At 45.1% G+C, this 21,069-nt stretch overlaps 1 protein-coding gene across 15 annotated transcripts in view; it reads left to right on the forward strand.

Moving 5' to 3' along the window:
* DAB1 (DAB adaptor protein 1) overlaps window positions 1-21,069 on the forward strand; it is a 4,845,894-nt gene that overhangs the window by 3,256,973 nt on the left and 1,567,852 nt on the right. The gene's annotated exons all lie outside the window — the stretch shown is intronic.

Here is a 21,069-nt window from a genome sequence, read left to right on the forward strand (position 1 = left end):
GGGATGGTGTGGTATGCCCATGGTTAAAGGTTTTGACTACTGTGAGGGCTTTAATAATGACTTTGGGGCAGTATGATATGATATGATATGATATGACATTTATAACGCACCTATACACTAGTGTTTCAAGGCGCGACGAGGCAAGGGATGGGTAACAAAAGGAGGACAGACAACGATCCTACTAGGCCAGGTGTCATTCAGATTGTGCAAGTGCGTGGGAAGGGGTAAGAGATACAAGGGAATAGATAATAACAATAAGTAAAAGTAAGGCCAGCATGTGGCAAGTGCATGGGTAAGTGCAGACATCAGGTTTCAAGGGCTGGTAGGGGTCAGTAGGGATACAGAAACAGTCCCCAAGTGCGGGGGTTGCCATGCTGGCAGTGCAGGTGTGTGACACTGGTGGGGGAAGGATCTGGGCCCGAGATCAGAGGGTGTCCAGGTAACCAGTGCAGTTCCGGTTACAGCCAGGGGGTCAGCAGGGGAGAGAAGGAGAGAAAGTAGAAGCAAAGAGAAAGGTTTTGAGGTGCTTCCGGAACCAGAGATGGTTCTCCTCAAGTTTAAGAGAGCCAGGGAGGCTGTTCCAGAGTAAGGCCCCAGCCAAAGAAAGAGATCTACTACCAACTCGTTGCTTGGAGAAGTGACTGACCCTGAGGGAGTTGGAGGTGGATGAGCGAAGAGCTCGAGAAGGCAGATATTTAGGAAGAGAGAGTTGAAGGTATTGAGATCCTATGCCCCAGAAGGCCTTGTGGACAATGCATAGGGTTTTGAACTTAATCCTCTCAGCCACTGGGAGCCAGTGCAGAGATTTCAGTCCTGGAGACATACAATCCCTGGGCTTGAGGCCAAGCACAAGACTCACAGTCCTGTTCTGGATGAGTTGCAAAGGTCGGAGAGTAGAGGCAGGAAGATTTAGAAAGAGGCTGTTGCATTAATCCAGCCTAGAGAAAACCAGAGCTCTGGAGACCGTGAGCTTCTTGGGGAAGGAGAAGAAAGGAAGAATACCTCTGAGGAGGTGCAGCTGGTAGTGTGACTTCTTAGAGGCATCAGAGATGTGAGGAGAAGAGGAGAGTGTGGAGTCGAAGATGACCCCAAGGTTTTTAGCCTTGGAGGTGGGAGCAGGAGGAGGGCCAAGAGAGGCTGTCCAGAGAGCTACAGGAAAGGAGGGAGCGGATGTGCCAATGAGGAGAATCTCAGTTTTACTGGCATTAAGGCAGAGGTCATTGGTGGCACACCACTCCTGGATAGCAGACAGACAGTCAGAGATGAGGGAAGGAGAAGAGGAGGCCGAAGGTAGCCTGAAAATGAGCTGGGTGTCATCCACTAAGCGATATGTGTATGGATGTACAATTTGACAGTTTTGAAAAAATAAAACATGGGCGGATTTCCAGCAAAGACGTGTAAGGAGCATTGGCAAGGATCTTAAAGCATGATCATTTTTTGACAAGTGTAGGTATAAACAAATAGTTATATATCTGTGGTGATTGAGGTATAGCCTGTGGCCATGGGCAGTGGCCATATTGTCTGGTCATGGCATAAGGTCATGACCCAGACAATATGGATAATGGCCATGACCACGAGGGACGGCCAATGGGGCTAAAGTGGCCATGTGAACAAGGGACCGGCTTTGTGACAAGGTTTTTAGAAATTAGGAATGTGATTGTGGGTACAGGTTGAAGTGCTGGATGGGATTGCAGCAAATATGTACAAGGAGGGTCAGCAAGAACTGGAAAGCATGGTTTTGTAAATATGTCCTGTGTTGTTTTTTTAAGTATAAATAGTACGTACACAACACAGTGATATAACTCTGGTGACTGGGCAATGGGCATGGGTGTTAGCAAGGAGAAATGTGTACTGTAATTTGCTTATTGTGGCATGCAGCATGGCCAGAGTGGTAGGCTTGAATGGGAAAACATATATAGGTTGTGGTTACAGCCTGAATTGGTGGACCAGATTACACCAAACTTGTGCGATGAGCATTAGGATGGACATGCAGGCATGTATTTGGAAATATGTGTTGTTTTTTATTTTTCCAAAATGTACTAATGTAAGTAGAAAAACTAGTGATATACTTTTGGTGTCTGGGTAGTAGGCCTTACCCTCAGCAAACGCAAATGTGTACTCTGATTTGCTTATTGGGGAATGTGGCATGGCTGATGCCGATGCTACATGGATTAAGACACTTGCCATGGTTGCAAGCCATGAGCAGTGGCCATTGGTTACATTATTATGGTATAGTGGACACTGAATTAGAATGCAGGGTAGGTGCAGTGCATAATAGAGGTTGTTTGGTTCATTTGGGGTCATGGTGGAGCCTTATGACATAGGCAATTGAATGATGATTTCCATCTCCGGCATGCACTGTTGATAACAACATACATAAGTATGTGTTGCAAAACATATGTTTCTTAAACCAACTTTATAGTTTGTTTGTTTGTTTGTTTGTTTGTTTATTAATTTGTATAGCGCACCTGACCCAAAGGTATATGGGCGCTTAATCTTCGAGTTACAGGCAAGGTAGGGTACAATTATACAGTGATGAAGCAAAGGTATACAAGACAGGATAGCAATTCGTGCATAGACAGTAATATAGCAATTCGTGCATAGACAGTAATATGCTGGCATGGTGCAAAATACAATCAAGCAGGAGGTATGCATTCAATCATGGTAGGTTAATTGTTGAGTAACCAGGTGATGACCTTAGTTCTGAAAGGTTGGAAGGTGGGTGTAGATTTGATATCCAGTGGAATGGTATTCCAAAGTTGTGAAGCCAGAACTGGGAAGCTGGAACCACCAGCTCTTTTGAGGGAGAATTTGGGCACAGTCAATTGTAGTGTATTAGAGGATCTAGTGGTTCTAGTGTTCTGTCTTAGTGTGAATTTGTTGGTGAGATAGGGCGGGGCAAGGCCGTTGAGTGCTTTATAGGTGAGGCAGATAGTTTTTAGATCTATTTTTTGTTGGATGGATAGCCATTTGCATGCGATTCTGGTAGCCGAAATATGTTCTCTTCTGGGAATATTCAGGGCGGCACGGAGTGCATTATTTTGTTCTTTTATGCATATGAAGAGTGGCCCATCTAATGTTCTCTTTTAAACCGTGGGAACATTTATTATGATCAATCATGTAGTGCAAGTTTCCTGAAATTATTTGGATAATGCATATTGGAAATTGCATGAGCACTACAAAAATAAACTTCTTGGGACTCAATGGGATTTTGTGAAGAGCGGGCACAATTAGAGGAAGGTCTCAACATGTGTACATGGTTTATACATTTTTTGCCGTTTGAAGAAGATGGAGAAAGGTATTCAGAAAGATCACAGACCCTTTTGACCTTGGCCCCCTCCTCCCTTCTCTCCTCCCTCTCCCTCTCCACTACCCTTTCCCCTCCTCCTTGTCCTCTGTCTGTCATTTTCCACCACTACCCCAAGGTGATACGTAGCCGCTTGTTCTTTGCAGCCATTTGCCCTTCTGCCTCCGTCCATCCACCCCCCACCTTCACCTTTTTTCGTATTATTTTGTCACTTACTTTTATCATTAGTCCCTCCACCACTGATTACAGGTCATCTGTTCCCCCATTCCCTTCTGTGTTTCTTCTCCCCCTCCACAGCACTATCTTGATTCTTTGTCGACCTACCACAGTTTGTCACTTGTTTTGTTACTCTCCTCACCTCTTCCCTCCTCTTCCTTCACTACCCTCCCTATGTGACTCCTGCACTGTGGCTATTGCCGTCAGGCATAGCATTGTTGATGCTAGTTTTGTTTTCCAAAATTCCCTCCCTAGGCTCTCCCTTATTGTTCCAGGCACTTGTAGTATCTACTTCGATTTGATAGTTCATTTCAGGATTTGAAGGACATGTAGGAATGTACTGTTCTTCTACCTTGTTCCCTCCCTTATTGATGCACTTTGATGAACTTTGTGTGTAGGTCGTATAATGAATTTCTATGATTCAGTGATGGGTCACTGTCTGCCATTGTCGATGTGGGGTACTCTGTACATGATGTGTTTGCTTGTCAATGGCTGATGCTATGTTGAGCTTTATTTTGAGGTGTCAGGGGATGGGTGTGGTTTCACACACAGGGGGGTCCTTGAGTGCAATGTTCACATGTGCTGTATACAGGACACTAGGACTCACTTCATTTCACATGCATATATTCGATGCATGTCCCTACTGACACAAACACTTAGGCAAGCCCCCCCCCCACCAACTACATTGACACCATGCATACACATGCACCCAGATTGCCTTCTCAGGCATGCTGTGTCCCGAATATCCATGTTCACTTTCGAGTCATTGATCGTGTACATGCATGACAAGGTACTATTTGGTTGAATGCCCTTTTTTCAAATGATGCTCAAGGGGTTTCCCCAATGCAATGCACACTCACTGTGCTGTCCAGTGAGCAGTGTTTGACATACCAATTTTCAATTGTCCAATGTGCATGATAACAGGTATTCTGACTTTTGTTGCTTGCACCACTGGTGGCATGCATTTGTGCCACCGTTTTCAGGGTGTGAGGTTTTGGTCACTCATTTCTTCAGATTCCATGTCAGGTGTAATTGTCTGGTGCCTATTTACATTTCTCACGTGGCACTTCATGACTATTGTGTCATGTGTTGTGCATATGGTTTGATGTTTTGCTGTTGCATACTATGGTATGGTATGCCAGACGGGGTCCATGGGTGTTAGGAGGGTTTGGGTGGCATACCAGTACTTTCATGCCCTGTTTAGCAAGGGGGGTGGGGAAGGCACCTTGCATGTGTTCCCTTTGGTCACATGGGATTGGTTGTGTTTAATTTGCTAGGGATGTACCCAATGTGGCACTTCCATGGACACATTCTCAGGGTGGTAAGGTAGTGACAGTTAACTGTCCCTTTCTCATCATGGATTGTGAACTTGTATGTGCCAGGCCTGTGTGCACTCCGCAGGGGTTGGATTTTAGGTGAAAAATGTGGCCACAAGCTGGGTACAGGCTGCCTCGCCACATGCCCTTTACCCTCCCATACGCAGCAGGCGTGCGTGTGGTTGTGGATGTGGGGGCACCACCATGTCCACTCGTATGCCATGCCGTGCTACAACATTGTGCAGGACACATGCTGCCACAATGATCCTGCACACTACTGGGGGTGCATACAGTAGCTGTCCACCAGAGCGGTCAAGGGAGCGGAAGCGTGACCTGAGCACTCCGAATGTGCGCTCCATTATGGCCCTGTTTGCAATGTGGACTGCGTTGTATCTTACCTGGGGTGGTGTGGTGGGGTTCCGTATTGGCGTCATCATGTAGGTGCTCAGAGGGTAGGCACTGTCCCCTGGTAAGGTGATAATGGATGACATTAGTTGGGTTTGTGTATTTGTCTGTGTGTGAAATGCATGCATGTGCACAGGCATTTGTACTCACCTACGAGACATGTGTCGCCGGCTTTTCAGCTTTCAGAGCACGACTCAGGGCGGACATTCTGAATATGAAACTATCATGGGTGGATGCGGTTTAGATAGATGTGCTCAGTGTCCCTAGGTGGATGTAGGGCCACATGGGTGCAATCTATGGCACTGAGCACTTTCGGGAAGTGTGCCACCCTGTAGAAGTCCAGGACCACGGCCTGCCTTTCTGCAGGTGTTCTGGGCATGTATATGTGCCTTCAGACTGAGGGGCGCGCAGTGATGATTGCCAGCACCTGGTGTAAGCAACGTGACTGTGAGAACCCCCAACTATGGCAGTTGTCTGCTGAAATGACCCAGTGGCCAAAAAATGCAGTACAATGAGCACCTTCTCCAAGTGGCTCAATGCTTGGGAGCACAGGGTGGGTGATGTGAGTTCATCCTCCCACTCCCTGACCAGCTCTAGGATGATATGAGGTGGAAACCTATACCTGCCATAGACCTGGTCGTCAGGCATCCCAAAAAGGCTGGATGTGGGCAAAAAATGCAGGTCCTGGCTATTCTCCTCCTCCTGCGATGTCCCACGATCACTGCTGCGAGGAACGGGACATTCATCGTAGCTGTATATGCTTGTTTGTTGTTTGCACACACTTTTATGCTGTGCGGGGGTGCTTCCGCCTGCTTTCGTGTGGCAGACGTAATTGTGCGTGTGTTTTGACGTGCGTGGGTTTTCCCTATTTGATTCCATGAATATGTGTTGTACACTAGCGTGTGGGCATTGCCTGCATTTTCCAGCGATACTTCCCATGTTACACCTACATTTTCACGCGTTGTTCCCCATTCCCCGTGTTCCGCCCCCTTTTTAGGTGTGTGCGCGAGAAGTTGTGCGCTTTCCCCGTTCCTGTAGCGCACGCGTTTGGAAAGTCGCAGTGACATGTAAGGTAAGCGCAGATTTGGCGCACTTCCCAAGAAAAACACGTGCAGGGCCTTCCATGAATCGCACGCATGTGATTCACATGCGTGCGCCAGCTTTTTCACACTTGTACCAGCTTGCGCCACAAATTTCGGACCACATTTATTCAATGAATTACCCCCTCTGTCTACAGCCGTCTGTCCCGCTGGCCTTGTTCAATGGGTCCTTAATACATAGGGCCTCATTACGACCCGTGCGGAATGGGTAAGCGGGTTCCACTAATGGATGCAGACCCGTAAACACCATTCCGCCCGGTTACGAGGTCCCCTCGCGGGACACGGTAGGACGCCTGGAAAAACCAGGCGTTGTTACTGGGTCCAGCGAGGGGACCAGGGAGCTAACAACGGGCCGGTCGTAATCGCCCCGTTGTTAGCTCCCTCTCCCATTCCCATTGAGTCCTATATGGGCTCAAATGGGAATGGGGAAGGTCAGGAATGGGGAAGAACTCGTAATAGCCCGGTAATTCCCCATTCAGGGAACCGGTAAAGGAGCCCGGTTTGGCGGCAGCCATGGAGCTAATAGCTGCCGCCAACTCGTAATGAGGCCCATAGTGTCCCTTTCAAAAAAGAGTCTGCATATGGTTTTGATGCTTCCTTGCTACCTTACCCTCCTCTTGTAAAGTATATCTGGCCCTCGGCCAATGGAAACTTAAAGAAGCAAAGGCAGTTTACCAATCATGGTGTGCCTGTTTCAGCTTTTTTACTGAGAACAATGTGGGTGTAGTACTAATCATCCAGGTACCCCTACAGAGCAGAAGTCATTTTGCCACACATGCCTACAAGTGTTTCTAGTAATATCATACCTAACACACTGCGTACCTGCCAAGCATGTCTTCGCCATGAGAACACAAGTATAGGAACTTTAATAAAAAAAAAAATGCTCTGTGATCCATGCATTATATAATATCTTTTCTTATAGAATTCTATAGGAAAAAAAGAGAAACACTTATATCTTATCTCACCTCCTCATAACAACAGATACTCTCTTTTCCCATCATGGTAAAACATGTGTAAATTACTATTACTTCGGCAATTATCTGCACACATATTTCATCTTTGACAAAAGAACCGCCCACAGGCACATAACCTAATAAATGATAGCCCAGCAACAATAATTAACATATTGTATTATTCTCTATTAATCTTCCTTCTCCACCCTCCACCGACTGCCACCGAATACCAATACAGTTAGATACGATTTCTGCCATCTGGTCCCTCCATCAGCAACTGGGCGGATGGAACAATGCAGAATTTCTGAAATTCAAGTCCGAAACTCCCAGAAGATACATACAGCCTGCGTCTAAGCTGCATATTGGCCTCCCAAACTCGAACCAAACAGAGGCCACCACACAAACACAACTGTAACATATCATCGGACCTCTAATGGGAGCCCTTACACGTCAAACTACACCAAGGTCATTAGTCTATTCACTGTAGTGCTCCTGCTCAGACAGAATGTCAGTTCAGCAAAACTACGCATATTATCTGCCTCAACAGCAAACCTCAAATGTCCACGTTCAAGTAAGTGGTTTACCTCTTTCCTTTACCAACTCCATAGTGACATTTTGTGTCAGTAAAATAATATTCTAGGAATCCACTCTGTTCACTGGTAACTCGAATGTAACATTGTATTAAGCATGTTCTTAGTTATCTGCACACATAATTTCCTCAACATTCCACAGTATCATGCTTGACATGCTCAGCAGCCCCTCCCATTGGCACTCATCCTTCTAGATACTGATCAGTACATTAAACAAGGCAGGAGGGGTACACAAGAAATTCACTATTACATAGTAATCAAAGGAAGAACCTGTCATGTTGCAGTACAATGAGTATGTGCCACAGACTTATTTATCTTTAGCTGTTCCTCGCAGTATACCCCTAAAGCCCTAAAGGACCTAATTCAATGAAGGAATCAGTGTTGAGTTGAATGTTTTCTCAGTGGAGAAGGTATTGCATTCACTAGCAGAAACCGGGGCTGCCATGATGGAATCTGCCCCTGTATTCAATTTGGTCTTGTACTGCGTACTGCTGCCACTTGCATTGTATCCTCTGCCGGTTCTGAAAAAGAAGGAGGGTAGGGGATGCTTTGTTAGTGGGATTGGGAAGGAAACGTGCAAGAACTTTGATGTGTTGTTGGTAGCTTCAGTTCATAAACAAATGATCACTGTATGCTGATTTGTGTTGTTTGGTGGGTGTTATGTTGTGTTTGGTTTGCGGGTGTGTGGCAGTATGTGTGGTTCACTTGTTTTCTTGTCCCTTTGTAGTTTGTAGTTGGTTGTGGTTTGTGATGGTCTTATGTTTTGTTCTGGTAGAGGTATGTAGTATATTGTTGTGTGCTTTGGGTGAGTCAGCAGAATATTTGAGGGTTGTTAGTGGTATCATGGATGTTTGTATCACGTTTGTCTACATTCTATACATTGGCCGCCCCCAAGAAACATCCAGATTGAACACAATGGCAGCCTTCAAAGACATCAGTGCATTGGCTGCCCTCAAAACACATCTGGATGCAATACACTGGTTGCCTTCAAAACACCTACTTTCAACACATTGGTTATGTCCAATAAACATCCCATTTCAATACCATGCAACACAGTGGCTACCCTCAAAATCCTTCAAATGCAATATATAGGGTACAGTCATATTTCATGTATGGTGTGTTTGCCATCCTTCCAAATCTTTTGTGTGGGAAACACTGGCTAGCTACATGAACGTCTAAGTGTAGTACATGTGTATGCTGTACATTTCTTCTAAGTGCAAAGCAATGGCTAACCTGCAAGACTCAACAGGAGCCGTAGAGGGCTATCCTTCACAATTCATCTAAGTGCAATGCATACGCTAACCTTCGCATTTCTTCTAGATGCAATACATAGGCTACCTGCACAATCCATCTAATCGCCGTATATAGGCTGACCTTCACATTTCCTCTATATCTAACACATAGGCTAGCCTGCACAATCCATCTAATCACAGTACATAGGCTGACCTTCACAATTTTTCTAGATACAATACATAGGCTAACCGGCACAATCCATCCAATCGCAGTACATAGGCTGACTTTCACAATTCGTCTAGATGCAATACATAGGCTAGTCTGTGCAATACATCCATTTGTAGTACATAGGATGACTGTCACATTTCTTCTAGATACAAAACATAGGCTATCCTGCACAGTCCATCTAATTGTAGTACATAGGCTGACCTTCACAATTCTTCTAGATGTAATACATAGGCTAGCCTGCACAATCCATCCAATCACAGTACATAGGGCCTCATTCTAAGTTTCCCGCTCCAGAAACAAGGGTGCCGGTCAACTCACCAGCACCCTTGTTTCCAGATTGGCAAACTCTGAGTCTGCCAGCAATGGTCGGTGTGCTCGACAGGTTGGACCCTGCCTGGCGCAGCAACCACAGTAGTCAGACCAGTCACGGAAGCACCAGCACCATTAGCAACGGTGGCAGTGCTTCTGTGTACCCACTCCCATAGAGTCCTATGGGACTCTATGAATGAGGACTTACAATTTACTGGAGCCTGACTTCCTGGGCTGTCGGACTCATAATCAGCCTGTGGCACTGGGAAGTGAGGTGCCAGTAAAATAGTGCGAGTCCGCGGCAACCCGCTGGTAGCACCGGCAGGATTACCGCTGGACTCACAATGAAGCCCATAGTCTTTCCTACACATTTCTTCTAGATGCAATACATAGGCTAGCATGCACAATCCATCCAATCACAGTACATAGGCTGACCATCACATTGATTCTAGATGCAATACATAGGCTGGCCGGCACAATCCATCCAATCACAAAAACATGGCCAAACAAAGAGCGCAGTGTAAGGCAGCACTTTGTTAAGAGTAGGTGTAAGTAAAGTGATAGGGTTTCACTAGAGCACAGTAATGACTGAACTCCCAGTCCGTACCACCACACCTGGATGTAGCTGTAGGGTGTTCCCTCAGGTGTCCATTGACAAAGAGGGAATGGGAGATAACCTAGGACGTTGCCCTTTCCATCAGGCCTTTAGCCCGCTGCTCGGGCAAGTCTGCTCTAGGTGCTTCCTTAAAGAGGAGTGTGGACTGGATCACCTGACCCTGTTGCTCCAACCAACAACTGTAGCACAGGACTGGTGCTGGGAGATGCATTCCCTTTAACAATAAATGGACAACAGTTCAGTTAACTATCTCTTACTCAGCATGAAGCAAATACTCGCTCCAGTGATCCTGCACAGATTAGTGTTACTCTCTGGGCGTGGCAGCAGTAATATTTAAAACAAATCATGTCATTAGTCCTAAGTTGTTGCACATGGCGTGATGATATACCTTATTTCTGTGTTCACTTGGTGGTACTATGGGGATTGTAATTCATATGTGATTGACAGTACATTGAGAAAAGTAAATGTATATATATTGTATTTGAGACATGTTATCTCCAAATCTAGTACCTCGTTCAGCCTGTTTCAGTAGCTGACAGCAACATGATCCATTATCATTCCTTTTTTGTCAGGATCGGTATTATATCACCATTTCTTCATGATGCAATGACTGTGCACAACACCAACCACCTCATGCTTATGACTTAGTAGTGTGTCATAAGCAACAGTTCAATTAATTGAAATCTTGGATGTGCACTCCTGATCCGTTAATTGTATTCGCCAGTTCTACAGAACACATCTTTTAATGTTTTCCCCCATTAACCAAACTGCAGCTGAATTTTAGAACATACACACATTGCTAGTGTTGCAATAGTTTGGGAAATCTGAGTGTTTAACCAAAGTAAACATCCTTCTATTTAAGTGTGAGAGACCATGAATGAGGGGACATGACAAACAGCCGGCTCGAGTCTAGGAATGCACTGATAGTTTGTGATAGTGATACTCATTTCTTAAGTTTCCCTGTATGTCTGTATCAATGTCTTTCTGCAGTTGTGCTCTTTTGTTTTCGTTGGGATTTGAAGTAAATCTTAGTGCACAATACAAAGAAAACCAACATATTCATAAAGCTCCTACTGCCAGTTCAGGTAAATAAAATGCATAGGCAGTAAACCCCATGTCGTTTTGATGCATATTCAGTTTCAGGTGTGGGGGCGGGGGTAAAAGATATGATATGCGGATGCAGCAGAGAGGAAAGAAAATGCCATTGAGGAGGAGAGTGGATTTAGAGGTTACCACCTCTCTTACAGTTGAAAAAAACGGATGTATTTGTTGTACATGACCACACATATATATCACTTCTCCTGAGCCTTTATTTTTCTGTTTAGAGTAACAGGCTAGTGCTTTCCTTGGATTTCCTCTATTCATCCATTTGATCTTCAATATTTGAGCACTTTGCATGTATTAATCTGTACTAGAACAAATTTATAAAATATGCAGGAATTGATTGATACTAAGGAGGACGCTTTCAAAGTGGAACGAGGCGTTCTTGTCTGTGGGTTTCATTAATATACCAATCATTAAAAAATAATTGTCGGCTTGAAATATAAGGTTCACAGATGGAATATGGATTTTTTACTACTTAACACCAGAGGTAGAACAACAGCTCTTTGCGAATGAGGCCCAAAGTTATTATTCATTTTGCACAGTTGCATCTTTATTGGCCATATACAGTATATGGCCAATACTGAGTGGCATTACTGGACATTTAAGGATGTGCTTGACCTATGAAAAAAATGAATTGGATATATAGAACTGTATGTTACATATTTTGACCATACATATGATGTAATGCTATAACATGCATGAGACAGCAGTATCCTCAAAAGCTACAATAGCCATACCGTATTGTGAAAGCACCTGGGAATGCGAGGCTTTACTTTGAGTTGGATTACTAGACCTAACATGTGCAGCAAAAATTGCTCTGGCCTTATTTGGTTGTAGTGGCATATATGTGGCTGTGTCCCTAGTCTATATTTGCTGTATTTTGGACTATCACTGTCATAACATGACCTCCTACATGACATAATAAAGCAACACCATACTTTTTATGTGGGTAGTGTCTAAAGAGGATGTCTGCTTTAGTACCAGTTTGGTAATTTTTGAAATGTATGCTTTTGGTGTGTTTTTTACACCCGGTGATAACATCAGGGTTACATGTAATGCGATGTTTTTTCATGTGATAGAATTGAGGTCAAATGTCATATGGCATCACTTCCAGTGATGTCATCGGTTGTGTGATGTCACTTCAGCTACCTCTGGCATTTTGGTGAATTGACAGCTTCTAAAGAGCTTGCTTTTTTTCCTTTTCAAATTATGTTTTTATGCCGAATTGTATTTACTAGCTCAATGATCAGGCTCTAAGAAAAATTTAGCCATTGTTGTATAAATGCTAATACCTTAGAAAAAGTAGTTTCGCAGTGTTCTCTGATTTGTAAAGGGTTATGTCTCGGGATTCTAATGTCTGAGGTTCCAGTCTGCAGCCTTTCTCTCAAATCTTAACTATCTGTGTTCCCTGAATTATAGTTCTCCTCTCCCATCGCTGAGTCCCGCTCTATTGAAAGTTACCAATTTCACACTCAGATTGAAGAACATATTTCTCTCTTTTCATCTTGCATTCCTTCAACTTTCTCATTCTCTCTTACTCTGTATTATCACTCTACAATGCCACTTCATTATTCTTACTATATCTTTCACACAGTTTTGTGAATATTTCTCAATTTCTCTCTGACACTATCACTCCCTTTCCCCATCTGCCTTGCTTTTGTTCATACTCTATTGATCTCTTGTTCTCTTTTTTTTCTTTCTCTCACACTCATTCTCTTCTGCAATGACCCTCTCATGTTGTCTGAAATTCTAATCACCCTCCACTATAGGTACACAAGTCGCTTTGCCCTCCCCACTCTCTCTCTTTCCCATCTGTCTCCATGGCTAACCTGTTCCTCAATAATCATTATCCTACCTAATAATCTACAGTGCCTGTAATGTATTTTCTTTCACACAATGTTTTCCTTCTTATTCACAATTTTCGCTCTCCCCTTTGCTGTGTTGCTTTATTTAATGTTTTGTTGCTCTCTATTATATTGCTCACGTTCTCCCTCTCTTGCACTCCCTTGCTCTGTCTCTATCTCTCTTTCCTTTTGCTACAACTGTCTGTCCACCCCCCAAAACGACCTCAACTAGATGTGTGGTCTCTCCATGTTCAAACGTTCCAAAATCTTTCAGCTTCTGTGGGTACTCTCTCTGTCTCTGTCTCTCTCTCTCTCTCTCTCTCTCTCTCTCTCTATCTCTCTCGCTTTCTCTCACACTTTCTTGCTTTAATATGTCTTTATAGTTCTTCCTCCTTCATCTTTGCTTGCCATCCCCTAGGTTATTTCCTCATTGGTGATCTGTCAAACACCTTATATGTAATTGTGTAGCTCCCTCCCAGAATACATGCGCGTCTATACTCTCCTTTCCTCTTCATGCGTTCAAAGTCTAGCTTCACATCGCAACCTGTGGCTTTTCCTCTCCATTCTCAGCCTCCTGGCAGACTTCCCTTAGCTTCCTCTAAGCCATGTTTCCCAAACATTCTTTTCTTGCATTGCACCATCGTCCATCCCAAGGATTGTATGTATCCTGCAGGCCATCTCCCCACTCAAAACTCTGTAATCTTCTCCACTATTGTGTCATAATATGATACTCATCTCATAAAACCTTTAACACCCAAAGCTTCATTTTAATTTTCCCTTTTAGGCCATTCCCCCACCTTTATATTTCAATTCTTCACCGTTGTCTTGGGCAATGGTTGTCTCTGCAGTCCCTGCAGTTTCCTTTCTCAGGTTGTATTGTTTCCTTTGGATATCCTCTTATACTAGTTTCACTGTTGTATTGAATAATTTCAGAGGATGTAGAGGATTCTGCATAGTTAGAGTGGATTAACTGTGAGGAATCTATGGGCGAGTACAATATGCAAGAGGAGATACATTCCCAGTTCACCATTCCTGAGCTGCCACAACTCTCTTGATTCACAAGCACACATGTACAGAGATTAACCAGAACTCCTTGTGGTACCTTCAGGTCTCCTTTTGGGCAAATAGGCCAAAAATTAGATATCACAAAAAAGGAACCGAGAGGTGCAGAAATTGTTCAAGGAAGAGGTAGGCAAAAAGCAAGAGGGTCAAGCGTGTAAAGCAGCCTCCAGTATACTAAATTACTGTAACCCCCTTAAATACTGTTTAATGGAAAAAGAAACAAAAGAAAGTGTAAAACCTTCAAACAGATTGATTTGGCTAGGTATAAGATAGAATTCATCCGCCATATTTTGTGGTGTACAAGGACAGTAACGACCTGCCATCCTGAGTGGAGGCATTCCCTTAGCACAGTGAGGAGCTTGGTGAGGCCGGGGTTATGGCCATTACTGGCCTTGTACACCTCTGGACAAGGGGGTGATAGCTATTCGCTCCCAAGGTTATATCTAGTGTGTGAATAATGAAAAATATCTTTTTAAGGTGAGACGGGTTCCAGTAGAATTACATGTGTACAACAAAAAAGAATGCTACCATTGGAAATAGAAAATAACTAAGTCCCTTCTCTATGTCCACGGCCATCTGGTTTGGACTAAGAGAAAGCTTGGCAGTCAGAGGAGAAAGTCCTGGAGCAGCAGGTAAGTCTGTTGCGCAGGCAGTGAGGGAGGGAAGGGCCGTGCGGAACCTCATATTGTGTTAGGGGGAAGGGAGGAGGAGGAGACTAAGAAGGGGACAGTGGCTGAGGTAAAGCAAAAATGTTGGCACCCAGGAAGGAGCTGCGAGAACACGTGCAGACACTGCCAGTATCTGCACTCATTTCCAGCCACCTGATTTTCTGAGCTCCCTTCTCTGTGTGCAAATAAACATGCTATGAAAGCCTGATAAAGCAAATGGGAATATATCACATAGAAATCATTCTTATTATGTCTGTGTCCTTTTAGGTGGATTGATGTCAAAAGCCACGAGGTGATGTCATCAGATGAACTGGTCAGAGTTAGGTGCATGCTGTGCGCATTGAAAAATACTTGAGAAATGTGTAGAGTTCATATAACGCAAGCGTAGGAGGTTTCCAAAGTTGATGCCATAACATTGGATGAGCTCATTGAGAACGCATGGAAAAGAAACATTTTCAGCCATGAAAGGTGCCGCCTAAATTTGGACAGTCAGTGCTCTCACCAGAACAACTCTAGCACAACGATCTCTCAGGTGGGAGGTGATTGTAGCATGTTTCTGTGGGGACTGCATTGACTTCAGTTCAACAAAGTGGATGCTTACCACAAGGTTTTCTGAAGAAGTCGAATGTGTTATAAAAGATGGCTTCAGAGTCTGAAACAAGAGACCTTGATGGAATGGAACAATGGAAACCTTTGCTGTGCGGGACAAGTGTATTTTTTGTGAGTGCTTAGCAACTCGCAGAGAAGAAAGGAAGTCTCTTAAATGTTTTTTCACACAGCATCTATCACTGTTCTGATTGTTAGGTGATACCTGAGGGACTGCATCCCTTCCTCAGGTCTCAATCCCTCTCCAAGGCACAAACAATGTTCCAGATTAAAGTTCCAACTCAAACATCAGCATACCTTATTGCCCATAGTAGTTTCTTCATTATTGGGTTCCTTGAGAATGCCTCCCTTCTCCGGGTACTGATGCACACAGCTACACCAACAACTCAGGCTTGCACAGAACACATGTAGCTGCTCGTTTTTCAAGTATTCTGAGAAACGTCTGAGAAATTATGCTAAAACTCACAGTAGACCATTGCTACAAACTGCACGCACTTGCCTGAAACCTATAGTTAAGAAGAGGGTGTTCCAGCTCCACAGGGGCAATAGTGCTTTCAGTGGCCTGCAAGAATCTGCACAGGGGGGTGGGTCGGGGGGAGGGGGGTTTGGTCATGCGGTGGCGGGTGCACACTGTTATTAAATAACTATATCTGAGCATTATTTCAAATTTAACACAAAACAATATATTGTCAGAGAAACAACAGCATGCTGCGGGCAGTATGCTACCACAGCATATGGGGCACATTACACTGTGGTACCAGCACCGATGTGGCTCTCAAACAATCGTAACCGTACAGCGGGGGACTGAAACCGTTGCCTCTCCAGATGTCTTGGACTGCTATTCACATCACCCCTGGCCAGCATAGACAATGGTGAGGTTGCAGACCCCTGCCATACAGTTCTATGAGGAATGCCAGTTCTAATGTAATGCTTCTGAGTAAATCAGAAAAACAATAGGGTGATAGGGTTTACCAATTTTCCATCAACAAACAACACTTTAAACCTCTATATTTGGTGCGCTGTAATGATACAAATAAGCGTTATGTTTTATACCACAAATGACTACAATTCTACCTTCTTATAAGTTGGGATGGAATGGCACATTTGCAGCACGGGTTCATAGGTCGTAAAATCTATGGCATGGATACATATCATGTTTTCATATATGTCACCTAATTATGAGTTGGTATGGGATTGTATCACATGTAGTTAACCTGTGTAGTACTTTCTATGCTGTACATTTACAACATTTGTTTCAACTCATAGAAGGTATTTTGAAAATATATTTTTATCTTTTTCTTGAGTTTTGTTCCATAACTAATAGAGTCAGGGATAGTTTCAACTCTTTAAACAAATTCACCCCTCATGATGAAATTGCATTGCAACCACACTTGGCAATAACATCATCATCAGCATGGCTCCCAAACTGTGCCTATACATGTTACCATCATCAGCATGGCTCCCCCACACTGTGCCTTTAAATGTTACCAACATCAGCATGGCTCCCCCACACTGTGCCTATACATGTTACCATCATCATCATGGCTCCCCCACACTGTGGCTATACATGTTACCATCATCAGCATGGCTCCCCCACACTGTGCTTATACATGTTATCATCATCAGCATGGCTCCCCCACACTGTGCCTATACATGTTAGCATCATCAGCATGGCTCCCCACACTGTGCCTATACATGTTACCATCATCAGAATGGCTCCCCCACACTGTGCCTATACATGTTACCATCATCAGCATGGCTCCCCCACACTGTGCCTATCCATGTTACCATCATCAGCATGGCTCCCCACACTGTGCCTATACATGTTACCATCATCAGCATGGCTCCCCCACACTGTTTCTATACATGTTACCATCATCAGCATGGCTCCCCCACACTGTGCCTTTACATTTTACCATCATCAGCATGGCTCCCCCACACTGTGCCTATACATGTTACCATCATCAGCATGGCTCCTCCACACTGTGCCTTTACATTTTACCATCATCAGCATGGCTCCACCACACTGTGCCTATACATGTGACCATCATCAGCATGGCTCCCCCACACTGTGCCTATACGTGTTACCATCATCAGCATGGCTCCTCCACACTGTGCCTTTACATTTTACCATCATCAACATGGCTCTCCCACACTGTGCCTATACATGTTACCATCATCAGCATGGCTCCCCCACACTGTGCCTATACATGTTACCATCATCAGCATGGCTCCCCCACACTGTGCCTATACATGTTACCATCATCAGCATGGCTCCCCCACACTGTTTTTATACATTTTACCATCATCAGCATGGCTCCCCCAACACTGTGCCTATACATTTTACCATCATCAGCATGGCTCCCCACACTGTGCCTATACATGTTACCATCATCAGCATGGTTCCCCCACATTGTGCCTTTACATTTTACCATCATCAGCATGGCTCCCCCACACTGTGCCTATACATGTTACCATCATCAGCATGGCTCCCCCACACTGTGACCATCATCAGCATGGCTCCCCCACACTGTGCCTATACATGTTACCATCATCAGCATGGCTCCCCCACACTGTGCCTTTACATTTTACCATCATCAGCATGGCTCCCCTACACTGTGCCTATACATGTTACCATCATCAGCATGGCTCCCCCACACTGTTTATACACATGTTACCATCATCAGCATGGCTCCCCCACACTGTGCCTATACATGTTACCATCATCAGCATGGCTCCCCCACACTGTGCCTATACATGTTACCATCATCAGCATGGCTCCCACACACTGTGCCTATACATGTTACCATCATCAGCATGGCTCCCCCACACTGTGCCTATACATGTTACCATCATCAGCATGGCTCCCCCACACTGTGCCTATACATGTTACCATCATCAGCATGGCTCCCCACACTGTGCCTATACATGTTACCATCATCAGCATGGCTCCCCACACTGTGGCTATACATGTTACCATCATCAGCATGGCTCCCCCACACTGTGCCTATACATGTTACCATCATCAGCATGGCTCCCCACACTGTGCCTATACATGTTACCATCATCAGCATGGCTCCCCCACACTGTGCCTATACATGTTACCATCATCAGCATGGCTCCCCCACACTGTTTCTATACATGTTACCATCATCAGCATGGCTCCCCCACACTGTTCCTTTACATTTTACCATCATCAGCATGGCTCCCCCACACTGTGCCTATACATGTTACCATCATCAGCATGGCTCCTCCACACTGTGCCTTTACATTTTACCATCATCAGCATGGCTCCCCCACACTGTGCCTATACATGTTACCATCATCAGCATGGCTCCCCCACACTGTTTCTATACATGTTACCATCATCAGCATGGCCCCCCCACACTGTGCCTATACATGTTACCATCATCAGCATGGCTCCCCCACACTGTGCCTATACATGTTACCATCATCAGCATGGCTCCCCCACACTGTTTCTCTATATTTTACCATCATCAGCATGGCTCCCTCAACACTGTGCTTATACATTTTACCATCATCAGCATGGCTCCCCCACACTGTGCCTATTCATGTTACCATCATCAGCATGGCTCCCCCACATTGTGCCTTTACATTTTACCATCATCAGCATGGCTCCCCCACACTGTGCCTATACATGTTACCAATATCAGCATGGCTCCCCCACACTGTGACCATCATCAGCATGGCTCCCCCACACTGTGCCTATACATGTTACCATTATCAGCATGGCTCCCCCACACTGTGCCTTTACATTTTACCATCATCAGCATGGCTCCCCCACACTGTGCCTATACATGTTACCATCATCAGCATGGCTCCCCCACACTGTTTATATACATGTTACCATCATCAGCATGGCTCCCCCACACTGTGCCTTTACTTTTTACCATCATCAGCATGGCTCCCCCACACTGTGCCTATACATGTTACCATCATCAGCATGGCTCCCCCACACTGTGCCTATACATGTTACCATCATCAGCATGGCTCCCACACACTGTGCCTATACATGTTACCATCATCAGCATGGCTCCCCCACACTGTGCCTATACATGTTACCATCATCAGCATGGCTCCCCCACACTGTGCCTATACATCTTACCATCATCAGCATGGCTCCCCACACTGTGCCTATACATGTTACCATCATCAGCATGGCTCCCCACACTGTGGCTATACATGTTACCATCATCAGCATTGCTCCCCCACACTGTGCCTATACATGTTACCATCACCAGCATGGCTCCCCCACACTGTGCCTATACATGTTACCATCATCAGCATGGCTCCCCCACACTGTGCCTATACATGTTACCATCATCAGCATGGCTCCCCACTCTGTGCCTATACATGTTACCATCATCAGCATGGCTCCCCACACTGTGGCTATACATGTTACCATCATCAGCATTGCTCCCCCACACTGTGCCTATACATGTTACCATCATCAGCATGGCTCCCCCACACTGTGCCTATACATGTTACCATCATCAGCATGGCTCCCCCACACTGTTTCTATACATGTTACCATCATCAGCATGGCTCCCCCACACTGTGCCTTTACATTTTACCATCATCAGCATGGCTCCCCCAAACTGTGCCCATACATGTTACCATCATCAGCATGGCTCCCCCACACTGTGCCTTTACATTTTACCATCATCAGCATGGCTCCCCCACACTGTGCCTATACATGTTACCATCATCAGCATGGCTCCCCGACACTGTTTCTATACATGTTACCATCATCAGCATGGCTCCCCCACACTGTGCCTATACATGTTACCATCATCAGCATGGCTCCCCCTACTGTGTCTATACATGTTACCATCATCAGCATGGCTCCCCCACACTGTTTCTATACATTTTACCATCATCAGCATGGCTCCCCCAACACTGTGCCTATACATTTTACCATCATCAGCATGGCTCCCCCACACTGTGCCTATACATGTTACCATCATCAGCATGGCTCCCCCACATTGTGCCTTTACATGTTACCATCATCAGCATGGCTCCCCCACACTGTGCCTATATATGTTACCATCATCAGCATGGCTCCCCCACACTGTGACCATCATCAGCATGGCTCCCCCACACTGTGCCTATACATGTTACCATCATCAGCATGGCTCCCCCACACTGTGCCTTTACATTTTACCATCATCAGCATGGCTCCACCACACTGTGCCTATACATGTGACCATCATCAGCATGGCTCCCCCACACTGTGCCTATACATGTTACCATCATCAGCATGGCTCCTCCACACTGTGCCTTTACATTTTACCATCATCAACATGGCTCCCCCACACTGTGCCTATACATGTTACCATCATCAGCATGGCTCCCCCACACTGGCTCCCCCACAGCTCGCCCCCCTCGAACCCTGCCACAGAACTTGCCTCCCACCAACATTACCTTTAATCCAGGTCTTATCAAGTGCCGAGTACCAGCTCTCATGCTCCCTCTGAAACTTACTTACAAC

This window comes from Ambystoma mexicanum, chromosome 1q (assembly GCF_040938575.1).
Source record: "Ambystoma mexicanum isolate Mex_15411 chromosome 1q, UKY_AmexF1_1, whole genome shotgun sequence".
Lineage (NCBI taxonomy): Eukaryota > Metazoa > Chordata > Amphibia > Caudata > Ambystomatidae > Ambystoma > Ambystoma mexicanum.